Source organism: Ranitomeya imitator, chromosome 10 (assembly GCF_032444005.1).
Source record: "Ranitomeya imitator isolate aRanImi1 chromosome 10, aRanImi1.pri, whole genome shotgun sequence".
Lineage (NCBI taxonomy): Eukaryota > Metazoa > Chordata > Amphibia > Anura > Dendrobatidae > Ranitomeya > Ranitomeya imitator.
The window spans coordinates 33,917,766-33,932,912 of NC_091291.1; the positions used below are offsets into that span (position 1 = coordinate 33,917,766).

At 44.3% G+C, this 15,147-nt stretch overlaps 1 long non-coding RNA gene across 1 annotated transcript in view; it reads left to right on the forward strand.

Moving 5' to 3' along the window:
- Positions 1 to 1,393: 1,393 nt before the first annotated feature.
- LOC138652132 (uncharacterized) overlaps positions 1,394 to 15,147 on the forward strand; it is a 31,637-nt gene continuing 17,883 nt past the window's right edge. The window contains exon 1 of the long non-coding RNA XR_011315579.1: positions 1,394 to 1,548. This is a non-coding gene — a long non-coding RNA (uncharacterized lncRNA). The remainder of the gene's footprint in view (positions 1,549 to 15,147) is intronic.

A 15,147-nucleotide genomic window follows, 5' to 3' on the forward strand; every position in this document is an offset into this window, starting at 1 on the left:
TTGGTGTGTGAAAGGCTCAACTGGTTTTAATAGACTACGTCAGGAAGAGTCTTGTGGCCTAGCGGGAAAACCCAGTGACCCCTCACTAGGACCAGAGCTTATTGTGACAACTCACTCCGTGTTTCCCAAGACTGGGCGTACCACTAACGCTAAGTACTGAGTGACTTTCTTGCTTATTCTAAGACTGTTGATATTCTTTATACTGCTAAATTGCATATCTACTAACAGTAATTGATTAAAAGTTACTGTTGTATATAAATACCATTATATCAACCCCTGGCTGTTTCCACCTCGTAACCTCTGCTCGTTGCATCCAGACATCTGCATTTGTCACACTTTATTTTGTGTTTGTCACTGTCCCCTGTGTGATACTATCTGCAGTGGTGAGGATATCGCCCCTTGCTGGCCTGTGCACTAGCCAGGGCAGTGCTAGGAGACAACAAGGGATGAGGTTCCTGATAGCGGTGGGGGAAGGACCCACTTAGGGCAATAGGGGAGTGCAGGGACAGGCTCAGGTTTGGCTGAGCTGGTGACCATCCCTCATTTCCCTATCAGTAGGGCCTTCCTCTTCCCATTTCCATCCCGTTGTGAGTGTTGCGCTGACCGACCTTCACCCCGTTGGGTCGTGTCACATCATGACAGCATTGCACTTGGATAACACCTTATCCGAGCACGTTCGGTCATCACTAATGGCTAACAAAAATCATGTACTTTTGATAGCGCAAGCACGGTTGGACTCACCAATTTCAACAAGACCGGTGGAGTTAGCATTATTTGAAAAATGACGGATGTCATGCAGATCTGCTGAAAATTGTGGAATTTTCAATGGAGGCTCCAACTACGTGAACTAATCCTAAAAAATTGGACAAAATACTTATTCTTTTTCAGGTAGAAATTAAACAGAGAAAACAAAAAGACAAATTAGTGAGGTCTAAAAAAATGATTTTAATTCTGGCCTGGTATTTAATCAAAAATAATGTAAAAAGAGCTAAACCACAGAGATTCAGAAGAACCAGAAAACCGTGCCAGGATTGCTGGACTGCAGAGACGGATTCCAGCGCCTCTGAAGATATAAGATATTCTATACGTCAGGATCTCACCCTGATTAACCCTCAGCACGGTTCTATCCCTTTAGAAAATGCATCAGGGGGATGGAGGGTGGAAACCACAAGCGGCTAGTTGGTGGTAAAATGCAAACCGGTATCATGGCGGAAATAACTGATGTTTCCAACCAGACATTCAACCTGACAAATCTTAAGGATGCATTGACATTCCTTTCAAGAGGTCTTAATTTTGTTAATGAGAAATTTGATATAGTGGATTTCAAAATTGATTTATTCAAAGCTGTCAGAAAGATGCATTTATTTAAATCCTTTTCCTCCTCTACAGGCATAGATTCAGAACAGCTGTCAGGGAAGGTCCCATGTGTGGGTTATCCCTTTGAGTTCTAAGGTTGATGATTCATGTAGTCATCTAATTGGTGATTATTCAGCTTTGCTCCTCAACATCAATGGCAACAGTACAGTCACTGAGAAGGACAACAAAGAGGTATTGGTTAAACCTTTCATGGGTGGCATTACTTTCACTTTTATGCCCCCTATAGCCTCGGGCAATGTAACTGACTTGTTCCATGATTTAATGACTAGAGACATTGAGGCTCTTATGCACTCGGAGATGCCACCTAACCTAAGTGACAATGAGCGCAATGCTTTAAAAAGAATATAAAATTGGAAAGTTGTGGTAGTAAGGGACGCAGACAAGGGGGGTAATATAGTCCTATTGTCTAGAAATTATTGCATCTAAGAAGCTCTAAGGCAGATCTCTGATAGTACCACCAACACCCCCTTACCGCAAGATCCCACTAATAAATTAAAATTAAAACTCAACACCTCCTTAAGGAAGCAGGGAAATTCAGGCATTTTATCCCATAAAAAAATCTGAGTAATTGTTTCCTGAATTCCCACAAAAACCTCATTGGTATTACATGCCCAAAATCAATAAATCACTCACTAACCCCCCAGGTCACCTGATAATTTCTAGGGTGGGATCTTTGACAGAGCCCCTGTCCAAGTATGTTTATTGGCTCTTGCAACCCTTCCTGAAGGAAGTTCCATCCTATTTAAAAGATACTGGTGAGCTTTTAAGGGCATTACAAAGGATTTAAGTGGCAGGAGGATTTCACTTTAGTCTTCATTGATGGGGAGAGCTTGCACACCAGAATACTACACCGTTTGAGCATTGATGCGGTCCGTGGTATTTTGCTATACAGACAAAAGTTTGGGATGCATTGATTTTGTATGAGAAGCACTCGACTTTATCTTGACCCATAATGCATTTAAATTTTTGGATAGTTGGTACCTTCAATGCACAGGCACTGCAATGGGTACACCTGCAGCTTGCATTTTTGCAAATTTATTTTTGGCAGTTTTTGAGCTGAAGTATGTATTTTAACTACAAAACCCCTTTCTAAAATGTATTAAGATGTTCAGGCAATACGTAGATGACATTTTTTTGTATGGGCAGGATCTAAGGAGTAGTTTTTTTTAATTCGTAGAATATTTGAATAAGATAAATAATATGAATATGTAATTCACCTTTAGTCTTTGGGGGTATGGAATTAAATTTCCTTGATGATAAGATCCAGGTGGAAAATAGTATTCTGATAACTGAGGCGTTCAGAAATCCTTCCTCTACTAATTATCTTCTCTATTATAAAAGCATGCACCTCTTCCATATGAAAACTTCACTCCCTTGCAGCCAATTCCTCCCACTAATGAAAATTAATAATTCCAGAAGTAGTTTTCAAAAACAAGCTGAGGATTTAAGTTGTAGGTTCTTTTCAAGAGGTTACCCTGAGTTTGCCCTAGATCAGGCACTTAATAGGGCAAAAATTGTGAGCAAATAAATCTGTTTGGAAGGACTAATGGGCAGTGAAAAAGGATAAGCAAAAACGTAATTCTCAAATTTGGTCCCATGAATGAGATAATCCATTCAGCTATAACTAAAAACTGGCATGTGTTAGAATCTGATAAAGACTTAGCCAAGGTAGCTGCACAAAAAACGCTCGTCACTTACAATGTCTCAATCTAAAAGAGAACCTGGTTAGGAACCTTATTAAAACATCTCCAAAAGATTGTCTAAATTATTCTAAGATAGTAGGAAATTATAAATGTGGTTCCTGTACTTACTGAAAATTTAATTTGATTACAAATCCCATCAAACTAGGGGCAGTTACGGGCAAGGTTCCGGAATTTATATCTTGCAAACCTCAATTTGTCGTTTACATTATTTTATGTCCTCGCGATAAATTTTATATAGGGAAAACAATTAGACCACTATACGTGAGATTTAGGGAGCCTTTTGAGTCCATTTTGTTCTGGTAAAGGATCAACTAGATTATTCGAACATATCCACAAGGTACACAATTTGGATCCGGACGATCTGCGTTTTGTAGGACCAGAAAGAGTCAATTTACCTGATCAGGGAGGCAATCTGAATAGGTTACTCTTATGCAGTGAGACTAAATAGTTTATTCTAGCTAATGCACAAGGTCCCCTTGGTTTTAATGCTAAAATGGATATGGTGGTGTTTTTCTGATTATTTGTTAATCTGTTGTTTCTCTGTTATTTTAATCATGTTCCTGTGACGTGGGAGGAGAGGCGGACCTTCTATAAAGGGATAGGCTCCCCATGTTCTACCAGACCTTGACCCGTTGAAGCGTCATGTGGACGTGAAACGGCCGTTGTCCTATAGGTGATCCACTCCCTTGCCCCCATGATTTAATCTTTATCAATAGAGTTTTACCAGATGCTGAGTGCCACTCATTTACTTATTTTTTTACCCAATCATAACTCCACCGGTCTTGTTGAAATTGGTGTGTCCAACAGTGCTTACGCTATCAAAAGTGCATGATGGCCACCCATTTTTTCCCTGTAAAAGTACTATTTGGAAGGTGTGGTGCTTAACTTACTTTTGCGTCTCTGATGTGCACTGATGTCAACTCCAACACTCATATTTATACGTGGAGACACTTACCGTAACTTGACAGGAGGAATTTCTACCTAAACCTAAGTATATGGTTGTAGAAATGCTCTTATGCCAAGTAAATCAATATCTTTGCCTAGTCAATGCTGATAAATCCGGCATGCCAAAAGTGTGCTTTGGCCCTCACTTCTTATTCCCCTCCGGCGCCTTTCTCCTGCATTTGATTGACAGGTTAGCTTGGCCTCTGTCATTTGCCACTCCTTGCGCAAGACTTTGTGCAAGTGCCAGACAGGTACCAGAAGGGAAAAGTGAGGGCTGGAGAGCTGGAAGTTCTTTGACACGCACAAAACTCACTTTTGGCTTATATGCATAAATATGTGTTTCTCAGACATGGCAGTGGTATAGGGCAATAGTGTGAACATGGCAGTCTAGTAGATGCAACCAGTGGAACCCCTCTGGTTGAACTTACTATAGTACCCTTACCGGTTCTTACACCGCAATGTCAAGGAAAAAAAAGGTTTTGGATATTGGTATAAACCCTTCCCCTAATTGAAGATGCATGCACGCTCAGCCTAGCCCAGCGCGTATAAATAGTTAAGAGAAGTAGAGCATTCTGCCTTTAGCAAATGAAGTTTACCAAGAACACTAATTGGCAGGGCAATTTCAGAAAATTATTTGGAGAGGCCATCCTCCATCTATAAAGAACATGTGTGTATACTTATGGGATACATCACCCCTAAAGCCTTACGGATTATTTGAGCATTTAACCAATAAGAAACAGTAAATCGCTATAGGCATCGCATTTATGGTCCATGTGGTGAATTACAGCACTGTTCAAACCTTGTTATCTCTTCACATGGTCCCCCATGAACCCAGTGTATACCAAAATTATTCTTTTTGATAAACACTGTTGGGGAATGTTGTGAATTCTGTGGCTGAATTCACTCCTGTGGTCACTAGTGGTACTGCAGCTTCTGAGCTTCCTCCCTCAGGTGTTCTGGTGAGCTCGTTGGCTGCTTTGTTATTTAACTCCGCCTGATTCTGTCTTCCTTGCTCCTTGTCAATGTTCCAGTGTTGGATCTGAGCTTCTGGATCTTTCCTGTGGCCTGCTGCTCTGCTTAGATAAGTGCTTCTTTGCTTTTGTTGCTACTTTTTCTGTCCAGCTTGTCAATTCTTTTTGCTGGAAGCTCTGAGACGCAAAGGGTGTACCGCCGTGCCGTTAGTTCGGCACGGTGGGTCTTTTCGCCCCCTTTGCGTGGTTTTTTGCTTTAGGGTTTTTTGTAGACTGCAAAGTTCTCTTTGCTATCCTCGCTCTATCTAGAATATCGGGCCTCACTTTGCTGAATCTATTTCATCCCTACGTTTGTCTTTTCATCTTGCTAACAGTCATTATATGTGGGGGGCTGCCTTTTCCTTTGGGGTATTTCTCTGAGGCAAGTCAGGCTTGTTTTTCTATCTTCAGGCTAGTCAGCTCCTCAGGCTGTGCCGAGCTGCATAGGTAGTGTCAGGCGCAATCCACAGCTGCCTTTAGTTGTGTTTAGGATAGGTTCAGGTATTGCGGTCTACAGAGATTCCACGTCTCAGAGCTCGTTCTATTGTTTTTGGGTTATTGTCAGATCACTGTATGTGCTCTGATTGCTGGCACACTGTGTCACTGGATTGCCTACATAACAGGGGAAACAGAGTGCACCAAACCATAGGGTGATGCCTTTAAACAAAGAGAAAATGGATCCAGGTTATGTAGTCACCTGAGTGAGTTGTGTAGGTAGGCTGGGCTGAGCTTACAAGAATAAAGATCCTTCATAAGATAATATAAAGAAGTGGTTTTTATTCCACAACTCATTTCCATGCTGGACAGGTGTCTTTCGCGAATGTTAAAAAACACTTGAGTAAGACGCCTATCCGGCATGGAAACTCGCTGTGGAATAAACAATTTTTTTTATATTATTGGATGAAGGATCTTCATTCTGGTTAGCGCAGCCCAACCTACTTACACAACTCACTCATAACGTGGATTAATGCAGCCCAAACAGTGAATTATTTTCCTAAAGGCGTTTGTGATGAAACTGCACCTCACCACCCTGCCTGACGTCACTATTATGTCAGAGGTAGTGCGGTCTTCCCACTTGCACCAACATGATGTTCCGCACCTCCGGGGACACGTAAGGTCAGCTTGGTACAGTTTTACACAGATACCCGCTGTGTACACAGAACCAGGGAGGCATGGGGAGTGAAAGGATGTGGTCCATGCAGTCACTGACGTGGCACTACACTCACAACCCTGACAGATATAAGCCCAGTCCGTTAATATTATTATATCAGGCCAGAAACCAGCCCTGGTGGTATGGAAAGTTAAACCGAGAGTACGGACATGTGATCGAGATAAGAGCAGCCCAAGGTATATGTAATCACCTTAAGGGCACACTAGACAATACACTATTTACATTTATTTATTTTACACTATATACACGATGGTTACATATATACAATGGTCAGATGTGCAAATACACACAGTGGTAGGACAAAAGATATAAGCAGAATATATGTTACTTATCAGATGATGTTAAATCATGGGGGCACTGGGCCACAGGCTGCCAGCTGTCTCCTTGGTCCCTTCTGAGCGTGAAACTCGATGAGGCCTCCACTTCCAAAGTGGACGGCATGCATAACGGAGAGAGGACTGCTCTATTATGGGTATACCTTGGCGATTGGTGGAGCAGCTTAACATACTTTTTTTGTAAAAAAACGTATTAACTAAATACCCCGTATTTTTTCATTTTTTGACTAGCACTTGCTTATTTACTGTGACCTTTTTACAACAGAGTATTTTTTTACCTCTCTGTGCACTTTTGTGTCTTCAAGTTCTTTGGTGGTGTGAACAGGTTTCTACAGACTTGTTCACTGTGCAAGTAGCCCATGTGTTTTTGGTTTTATAATTGATCTCTTGTTTCTACAAGACTGGGGAGTCCACCACTCCTCTGTGGGTCATTTGCATTGTAGCTGTTCCATCCTGCATGTTCTACATGGATATTTTCTCTCTGAACCCTGCTCATACAGGTACTATACAGATGATCAGGTTTTTAAATACATCAGATAGGGATTATATACATTAGATAGGACTGCTCCATTATGGGTATACCTTGGCGATTGGTAGAGCAGATTAACATACTTTTTTGGCAAAAAAACGTATTAACTAAATACCCTGTATTTTTTCATTTTGACTAGCACTTGCTTATTTACTGTGACCTTTTTACAACAGAGTATTTTTGACCTCTCTGTGCGCTTTTGTGTCTTCAAGTTCTTTGGTGGTGTGAACAGGTTTCTACAGACTTGTTCACTGTGCAAGTAGCCCATGTGTTTTGGTTTTATAATTGTTCTCTTGTTTCTACAAGACTGGGGAGTCCACCACTCCTCTATGGGTCATTTGCATTGTAGCTGTTCCATCCTGCATGTTCTACATGGATATTTTCTCTCTGGACCCTGCTCATACAGGTACTATACAGCAGCTTAACATACTTTTTTGGCAAAAAAAAGTATTAACTAAATACCCTGTATTTTTTCATTTTTTGACTATCACTTGTGTGGCACCCCTAGGGGTATTTGCCACAAAAATAGTTACTGACACTAAATACAAGTACTAAGATAGCAAAACTGCACTATCACCTCCGGCCAGAAGGGGGAGCTCCAGAGACTCCCCTTGATCCATTCTGGTCTGAGAGAAGAACTGGCAGTTGGGCTAAGGAGCTGAAAGTGAGAGGTCATACAGCTGAATTTCTAACAGCCCTATGACAGTTTCCAGGCCCAAATCACCGGCCTGAGGAGAAAAGGGACAGAGAAAAAGGACATTGTGAGAACCGGGTAGCATTAATCACTACCCAGAACAGGCGCAAAGACGGATACCGGATCCGTGGCTGTATTCGTTATATATAATACAGCAACCGGAAAAACGTGAGGTGATATCAGCTTCACTAGGGCTGGACGCAGCAACAGACACAGAGTTCAGCGGTACTCCTGAAGGGGGTAAGCAGATAAAAGGACTCGGGTTGCCCGTCGAACCAGGACCCGGAGGGGACAGATTGGGCCGGCAGCCAGTTCACATACAGCAGCAGGGCCACACAGAAACTGCGTACAATAAGAGGCGAAGACCCCGGCAGGGTCAAAGTAACTCAGAGTTCCCATACAGACTCCGGTGACAGGACTGGTTGTAAATCCCTTTATGTTGAAGTAAACTGGTTAAACGTTTCAGTGCCTCAGACTTTCATTTGGACAATAGCTATCTATCCAGGATCAGGATCATCACCACTGAGAGAACCTGCTGCTGATCAAGTAAGTGCCTGTTCCCTCATGATACCCCTTACACTGTGCATTGCCTGAGGCCACAGCACCGGGTCAAGCCACCCGTGACATCTCCCTCAAGAGACAGACCCCATTGGTCCGGTGCTGGGTACCCCGGTCTCCTGGGCGTCACAATTGGCATCACAAACAGGATCCAGCCAGCCCGTATACCGGGTATTGTGTGCCGTGATTGGAGCCCAAAACTGTGAAAACTTGGATGAAAAATCTTGAAAATTGACTTTATTAAAGAAAATTCCATTTCCCATTAAAAGCTATTGAAAGTGACTTTTCCCCATTGGTTATAATGGAGTAAAGATGGCCGCCATCACCTCATAACCGTTAGGCACGAGACTGTTAATTGAGCTACGCCATTACCTGAGCCTCAGTCTGACTGAAACACTTCAGAATCCGCCATTACAGAGCGCGTGGCGGGCGGGAGCAGCAGGGGGCGTGTCATTGTGGGCGGCACCAAGCTGAGCGCTCTGACGTCAGAGCAAGGGGAAAACCAATCCTGCTGCACAGCGGAATGAATCTACACTATCCCGACGGAAGCGGAGGACCGGAAGGGTCCGGATTAACAAAGGGGGCACAGTATGTCGCAGCATGGAGACGCCGCAGCACCCGGCGACGCTAATGCAGCTGAAAGACAGAGTGTCGATAGAGAGTCCGGTAGCGCAGCGGTGCAAGGAGTGGCGCCCATCATGTCGGTGCTGATGCCATATACCCCGGGTGGCCCGTGGCTTCCAATGTATGAAGGTGAGCCTAATACCCTTGACGATTTCAGAGAAAAGATGCTGGCCCATTTTGACATGTTCCCCGTGGGTGAAGTTCAGCGTGTTAGTCTCCTGATGATGCAGTTAAGTGGCCATGCTAAGCGAGAAGTCACAGCATGGGCAGCTGATCTAAAAGGCACTGTTGAACGCATATTTGCTGGATTAAAAGCTACATTTGAAACCACTGCCAGCAGCAAAGCTAAAGTACGATTCTTTAATTGCAAACAAAAAGCTAATGAGGGCGTGAGAGACTTTGCCTTAAACCTGCAGGAAGCCCTTAAATCACTTACACTGGCTGAACCCATTTTTAACACCGGAGCGGATAAACTGCTAAGAGATCAATTTATTGAGGGACTCTACACCCCTTCTCACCGGGGGCATGTGAGCATGCTTGTTTTTAAGAACCCTGAATTGACATTTGCCCAATTAAAGGAGAGCGCTATACGTCTCCAGCTGGCAGAGGCACCTCGGGATCAGGATCCTGCACAACCCATGGCAGAGGCACCTCAACAACAGGGAGTGCCAGTGACATCAGCTATGTCCGGGGCCATTGCTAAGCCCCTGGGGCCCAGTACTAATGAGGCTCTTCAACAAAAGCTTGACTCTTTAACTGATGTTGTTGCTTCAATGGCTAAAACCATGCAGGAGATGAGAGGACCCAAGATGGAGTTGGCAAACCATAGAGAGGATGTTCCATGGATGAGACCCCGGAGATACCCGACATGGAGAGGACGACCCCGCGACCGCTACCAACCGGATGGACAGCCCATTTGCCGCCGTTGCCAGCAGCCAGGCCACTTTGCACAAGATTGTGATTTAAACGGGAATCCCCTGGGAATGCGGGCCGCTTCACAGGAATGAACTTTCAAGGCCCAACACCCTGGCACGACAGGTACATCGGAGGACGACCCATTATCCCTATCGTGCTGGACGGAATTCCCCTCAACGCTTTGCTGGACACAGGTTCCCAGATTTCATCTATACCGTATATCCTTTATAAGAGGTACTGGGCTGATGCAGATATTGATAAAGGGCCCTCTGATGTTGAACTAGATATATGGGCCAGTAATGGTAAGTTGGTACCGAAACTAGGATTCAGGGAGATGACCATAAAGATTGGTAAAGTAGAATTGAAGAAACAGGGTATAATTGTTGTTGATGTTGACCGGCGGAACTGTGAACCAACTGTATTGATAGGAATGAATGTGTTAGAGAACTGCTTTGCCGAAGTTATTTCTGTCTTACAGCAAATTGCTGAAACTGCCCAATCCTACCAGCAGAGAGTTCTCCGGAGGGAAATAAAAGTATTGATGTTAAGGCAACAGGTAGAAGTTGCAGGTGGAGAAATCGGCAGTGTGAGGGTAAGTGATCCAACGTCTATTGTAATCCCACCAAAAACAGAAATGCTGGTATGGTGTAGAGCAGCCATTGGTACTAAGGGACGAGATTATCAAGCCTTAATAGAACCAGTGTACACCGACAGCAGGCCCACTATACTCACAGCACGAGGGGTAGTCGAGGTACACCGGGGACGAGTGCCGGTACGACTTTTGAACTGTGGAGAGGAAGAGGTCACTTTGCCAAGGTATGCTACAGTGGCAAAGCTATATACTGTTGACAACAATGCCATCACAACCATTGAGCCCTTAGAACCAACCTGTCAGGTGGAAGTCAACGGCTCAGATGGAGAATTGGAGGATTGGTGCCAACAGCTACACGTGGGCATAAATTCAACACCTACCCATCAAAAACAAGGGGTGTATAGGCTAGTGACGGAATATGAACAAGTCTTCAGTAAACACCCATTGGACTTCGGACGGATAGAAGGGGTAGAACACACAATCCCCACCTGTAACCATCCCCCAATAAAAGAAAGATATAGACCCATACCGCCCGCTCACTATCAATGTGCAAAAGATATGCTGAGGGAGATGAAACAGGCCGGGGTAATAAGAGATAGCTGTAGCCCCTGGACGGCCCCTCTAGTGATTGTCAAAAAAAAGGACGGAACCATGAGAATGTGCGTAGACTACCGGCGGATTAATAACATCACCCATAAAGACGCCTACCCCTTGCCTAGGATAGAAGAGTCCTTGACTGCTTTGAAATCTGCTAATTATTTTTCCACCTTAGACTTAACAAGCGGGTATTGGCAAGTCCCTGTGGCTGAGAGAGATAAGGAAAAGACGGCATTCACCACACCAATGGGTCTATGTGAATTTAATCGCATGCCATTCGGACTCTGCAACGCATCTGGTACCATCCAGCAGCTGATGGAATGCTGCCTCGGACACAAGAACTTCGAGACCGTCCTCCTGTACCTAGATGATGTGATCGTCTACTCAAAGACTTATGAACAACACTTAATAGACCTGGCAGAAGTGTTTGAAGCCTTATCCAGGTATGGCATGAAAATCAAGCCATCCAAATGTCACCTTCTCAAACCAAAGGTACAGTACCTGGGACACATCGTGAGTTCGGAGGGAGTAGCACCGGATCCCGAGAAAATAAGCGCCATAAGGGATTGGCCAAGACCTACCAACGCAAAAGAAGTGAGGCAATTCCTGGGATTGGTGGGTTACTATCGCAGATTTATAAAAGGATTTACCAAGTTGGCAGCACCCTTGCAAGACGCCTTGGTAGGGCAGACGAAGAAACCTTCAAACCGAAACCCTCCTTTTCAGCGGAACGACGAAAGGGAAGACTCCTTTGAACAACTAAAGAAGGCACTAACTGGAGAAGAGGTTCTGGCATATCCAGATTACCATCAACCTTTCATCCTCTACACCGATGCCAGTAATGTGGGACTAGGAGCGGTGCTGTCACAAAAGCAAGAAGGTCGGGAGAAAGTCATCGCCTTTGCAAGTAGAAAGCTCCGGCCTACTGAAAGAAATCCAGAAAATTATAGCTCCTTCAAATTGGAACTACTGGCAGTAGTTTGGGCTGTGACTGAACGTTTCAAACACTATCTGGCCGCTGCAGAATTTATTGTCTATACTGACAACAATCCGTTGACCCACCTGGACACAGCCAAATTAGGTGCGTTAGAACAGCGATGGATAGCCCGGTTATCTAATTACAACTTCAAGATCAAGTATCGAGCAGGTCGCAAGAATGGAAATGCCGATGCCCTATCCCGGATGCCACACTTGAGAGATGTAGAAGAAGAAACGGGGGAGCTTGAAGAAATTGAACTACCAGCCTTCCATCATCCCAAGGCAAAACATCATCCATCAAGTACCTATCAGAAACAACAAGAGGTGAATTTTAATCCGTTAGCACACCATAGATGGGCTGACACCCAAGACAGCAATCCAGCTGTGAAGTTGGTGAAGGAACTGTTAACTGAGCAAAGTGCATATCCCGATGAGAATGCCCCAGAAGAGACGCATCAACTCTGGAAAGAGAGAGGCAAAATGTTCCTGTATCAAGGGAAGCTCTGTAGAAGGTACACCAATCCGAAAACACATGAATTGGTTTGGCAGATTATCGTGCCTAAACAAGATGTCAATATGGTCCTCGAAGCTTACCATAATGGTGCTGGTCACTTCGGTTGGAAAAAGTTAGAAGTACTTCTAAGAGAAAGATTTTATTGGGTCGGGATGAGAAAATCAATCGAACAGTGGTGCAGAAATTGTGGCCCGTGCAACCTCAGAAGAAACGATCAAAAGAACCAAAGAGCACCACTGCAGCCCATAATCACCAAACAACCACTTGAACTTGTAGCCATGGACCACGTGAAGTTGACACCAAGCCGGTCCGGCTATGTCTATGCCTTGACCATCGTGGACCATTATTCACGCTTCTTGGTAGTAGTACCCGTAAAAGATCTGACAGCAAAAACAGCAGCCAAAGCGTTCCAAATGTACTTTTGTAGACCCCATGGATATCCGGAACAGGTTCTCACCGACCAAGGTACAGCCTTTGAATCACAGATCTTCAGAGAATTCTGTAATATGTATGGTTGCAAAAAGATCCGGACGACGGCCTATCATCCACAAACAAACGGCTTATGCGAGAAGATGAACCATATTGTAATAGACCTACTAAAGACTTTACCTGAGACAGAAAGGAATCAATGGCCAGAGAAATTGCCTGACTTGGTGGATCTGTATAATCATGTTCCGGTGAGCTCCACCAACTGCACCCCAGCTTACCTTATGCGTGCAAGACCCGGCCAATTACCAATTGATCTAGAAATGGGAATTCTGAAACCAGACGCAGAAGTTCAAGACTCCAATTGGGATATCATACGGCAAAAGCAGTATCGCCAAGTGCAAGAGAGTGTGGAAAGAACCTTCAGCAAACTAGAGAAAGACAAGAGCGAACTTTCAACCAGAATGCTCTAGCGACCCCATTAAGACCGGGTGACCAAGTGCTCAAGAGAAATCGTCGAACCAATAAACTAGACAATCAGTCGGAAACAGCCGTACCCTACACAGTTTTACCAACAAGAATGGATAATCCTAAAATGTGTCTCATTAGCAAAAACGGAGGCTTAACATCTGTACTAGTGTCAAGAGACAATCTTAAATTATGTCCGGAAGCATTGAAAGAGCCAGAAGTTGTCCAGCCAGAACCAGAAGTTATTCAACCCATGCAGGTCCAACCAGTAAAGGAAAAAGAAGAGGAAATGTATCACACCTGTATAGGAGACTTTCCCAAAACCCTACTAACATACCATGGTGCAGTAGTGGTTCCCATGGTGGCCTTTTACCCAACACCGAACCCAATACCAGAAGTCCCAAGACAGGAAGAGGCTGACCCCGTACTACGGGAGGTTCCAGGCCAAGAAGAACAGATTCCTGATCAGAGTAATCCCATTCACGGTGGACTTGCCAACTCCATAGTCGTGGAATTATCTTTAGCAGAGCGGGCAGATACTACATCCGCAGTAGACAGTAGTACACCACATGAAGAGACACCGCTATTACGTAGATCACAGCGTAGTACCCAGGGTCAATTACCGGCCAGGTATGCGGATTACCAACTATAAAACTATAGTCATTGTTATCATTCTGCAACGTTTAAGCCCAGTACCTACAGAGACTTGTCTGTATGAACTTCTTGCATATTCTTGAACTTTTTTTATCAGCCCGGAGGCACAAAATCAAAGCTCCGGAAAGACTGCTTTTTGAACTTTGCTTTTTGCTCTTTTTGAACTTTCTTTAGACTTTATATTGACAACTCTGTTGGAAAAATGGAACTAAATTCCTGAACACAAAGTGCAGTGCCTTTCCTAGTACCTTCAAGGATAGAACTGTATTAATGGACGCTATTTGAAGTGACTTTTTACAGAACTCTATTTTTGTTTCCTTGAGTGGTTTTTGTAACTTTTCATTTTTAAGACTCTGTACATATTAATTGTTATTTCAAAATGTTATCGTCCCACAGTCCCGGAGTACTGTTCTTAACTAAGGGGGAATGTGGCACCCCTAGGGGTATTTGCCACAAAAATAGTTACTGACACTAAATACAAGTACTAAGATAGCAAAACTGCACTATCACCTCCGGCCAGAAGGGGGAGCTCCAGAGACTCCCCTTGATCCATTCTGGTCTGAGAGAAGAACTGGCAGTTGGGCTAAGGAGCTGAAAGTGAGAGGTCATACAGCTGAATTTCTAACAGCCCTATGACAGTTTCCAGGCCCAAATCACCGGCCTGAGGAGAAAAGGGACAGAGAAAAAGGACATTGTGAGAACCGGGTAGCATTAATCACTACCCAGAACAGGCGCAAAGACGGATACCGGATCCGTGGCTGTATTCGTTATATATAATACAGCAACCGGAAAAACGTGAGGTGATATCAGCTTCATTAGGGCCGGATGCAGCAACAGACACAGAGTTCAGCGGTACTCCTGAAGGGGGTAAGCAGATAAAAGGACTCGGGTTGCCCGTCGAACCAGGACCCGGAGGGGACAGATTGGGCCGGCAGCCAGTTCACATACAGCAGCAGGGCCACACAGAAACTGCGTACAATAAGAGGCGAAGACCCCGGCAGGGTCAAAGTAACTCAGAGTTCCCATACAGACTCCGGTGACAGGACTGGTTGTAAAT